This window comes from Neopelma chrysocephalum, unplaced genomic scaffold (assembly GCF_003984885.1).
Source record: "Neopelma chrysocephalum unplaced genomic scaffold, ASM398488v2 Primary Assembly neopelma1_96814, whole genome shotgun sequence".
Classification (NCBI taxonomy): domain Eukaryota; kingdom Metazoa; phylum Chordata; class Aves; order Passeriformes; family Pipridae; genus Neopelma; species Neopelma chrysocephalum.
The window spans coordinates 1,560,165-1,562,554 of NW_020925458.1; the positions used below are offsets into that span (position 1 = coordinate 1,560,165).

Consider the following 2,390-nt stretch of genomic DNA (forward strand, 5'->3'; position numbering starts at 1 on the left):
CGGGTTTGGTATGAGAGTTGTCCTTCTCCTAGGATGACTGCCAGAAGGCTAATGAGCTCATCCTGCCCAAGAATGAAGTGAATCTGGTCCTATGGTTTTGACCTGTCTGGCATGGGCGACCCTACCGAGGGCATGAACCCTCGCCAGCATAGCTCGCAACCACATGGGGGGGGGGGTACATAGGCTACTTACCTGTTAGAACGATTTGGGTAAGTCCTTCAATTCCTACTTTACTAACACCTACCTAAATACCATCATAAGGGGACAACCAGGAGCAGCCCTTAGTCCTGCCCACCCTTTCAGGATGTAGCAGAGCAGAGAAAATATATCCAGAACATGCCGAACCTGGGCAGTAGCCGCAGGTGAGCCAAAAGTAAATAGGTAAATAGACAAACAAATAAATCAGCTGACCAACCGTTCAGGCCCCCATACCTGTCAAGGCTAGGGTGCCTTTCAAGACCCCAGCCTGGCTGGGGTCCCCATCAATCTAAAAGAACCCACTTTCCACCCTGACGATTATTCTTCTCCCACTGTGACACCACAAGTGGCAGGCGCGTTGCACACCTGCGATGTTTCACATGGGACAGCCCTGCACTCCCACCCGCAAGTCGGAGAACAACCATGATCCGCCGAAAGCACTTCCCCTCTGCTCCCTTTCCAATTCCCTGCCCCCTCCCCCCAGACCTGGATCGGCCAACCTCTGTGTGCTCTGAAGCTGCCTCCTCCTCTTCCATGGGGGTGCAGTACCTGCCGGAAAGGCTCCCCTCTCTCTCTCACCTTTCTCCTGCTGTAGCTGTACCTGGGTTACGCGCGGCGCCGGACCCCCGCAAAGCGTGCAAAAAAGGCTCACGGCTCGCGCAGGGTCCTGTGCCGAGAACGCACATGCATCCGGGCGGCGCGGGGGCCAGCGGGAGTGCCGGCAGCAGAACCACTCTATCATTTATATGGATCTTCATTTGCATCACATATCTGCCGTAGAGACAAAAATCTTGAATAGATGATAGCCATATTAGAATTGAGGTATCACAGAACAATCATGTGTGAATCAAAATAAATTCAATTACTATCATATACACTGTTGTCATGTGAACTATCCATCTGAGAGATGACCTTTCCTCACCACTTCTATCAAAGCTCCAGATCATAAAATCTTAAAGAAATGTTAAATTCAGTTCCAGGAATGGGCCAAATACTGCATCTTATTATGTCAAGATACATGTGAAACAAGAATAACCTATCAGTTGTAAAGAAAAATAAGATTATGGAATTAATTACAGCTTGTACAAGGCTTGAGACATCAGTTTCTAGCCCAAGGCACCCAACAAATGAAAATTACCTTTTCAAAGCAAATCTCATGAGACAAGAGAAGGAAAACAGGAGGAGGGCATTAATTCTGTCTCTTTATGTTGATCCAAAATGCAAAAACTGAGGAAAATGTCGTGTTTCTTAGCCTGAAACACACCAAGAAATGCAGATTTAGGAAAGAAAAAGGGCATTCACATGGTATTCCTTAGTCCAGTCTTACACATGTGCATCAGTCCAAGTCTGCAGGACCCTATTTCAGAAGAGACTCATTGGACTTTGGCTTTATGACTGATAATCTCAACAGGGTGCCAGATTAACATCTATTCTTGGGAGTTCTCTCATTTTATATTTTTTACTTTTATCATTCCATGTAACAGGGACTGATTTCATAGACCTTAGCATTATACACAGAAAAACATATGATTCCTACAAAGAAATGATTGAGTGAACCACTATTTTTGTTCTTATATCCCACAAGGAGACTTGTTATGACCAACATACAAGTATTATCCATTTACACCACAGCAGTAATCCCTTTGTTAAATAATCGTCACGCGGCAAGCAGCTTCCGCCCTCCCCTCCATTTAACCTAACCTTTTCCTTGCACAAACTTGCTAGCAGACTTTATACCTACGACTCCAAAGAACCGCTCAGTTCCTCCTGTTTGGAGGAAGAGCTAAATAACCAACGCATGGGTGAGAAATTAGAGCTACCACTAGGGCACATTTTAATTTCACGGGTGTATTACCACTGCAAAGGTATGGCCTCACTTTCAGCTAACTTCCATTCCCAGACGAGATCCAAGCTATAAAGCACGACAACCATATAGCACCCAGAAGCTCTTAGGACTGATCGTCCGCATATTTATACAAACAGACACACATACACGTGTAGTTTGCCAGTGCCGTGCCTGCAAGGAGGTGATCGGCCCTCCACCAGCACGGAAGAGGCAGAGGCAGGGGCAGGGACAGGGGCAAGGACAAGGAGAGGGCCAGGAGCAGACACAGGTGCAGGACCACGGGCAGGGGCAGCTGTGGGGGCAGGGGCAGCTGTGGGGGCAGGGGCAGCTGTGGGGGCAGGGGCAG

General features: G+C 47.7%; 1 long non-coding RNA gene across 1 annotated transcript; it reads right to left on the bottom strand.

Moving 5' to 3' along the window:
• Nucleotides 1–928: 928 nt before the first annotated feature.
• Nucleotides 929–2,358, bottom strand: LOC113981899. The gene is made up of 3 exons (XR_003538558.1): nucleotides 2,054–2,358; nucleotides 1,337–1,451; nucleotides 929–969 (listed from the first exon to the last, which is right to left on the bottom strand). It is a non-coding gene; the product is annotated as an uncharacterized LOC113981899 (long non-coding RNA).
• Nucleotides 2,359–2,390: the final 32 nt, after the last annotated feature.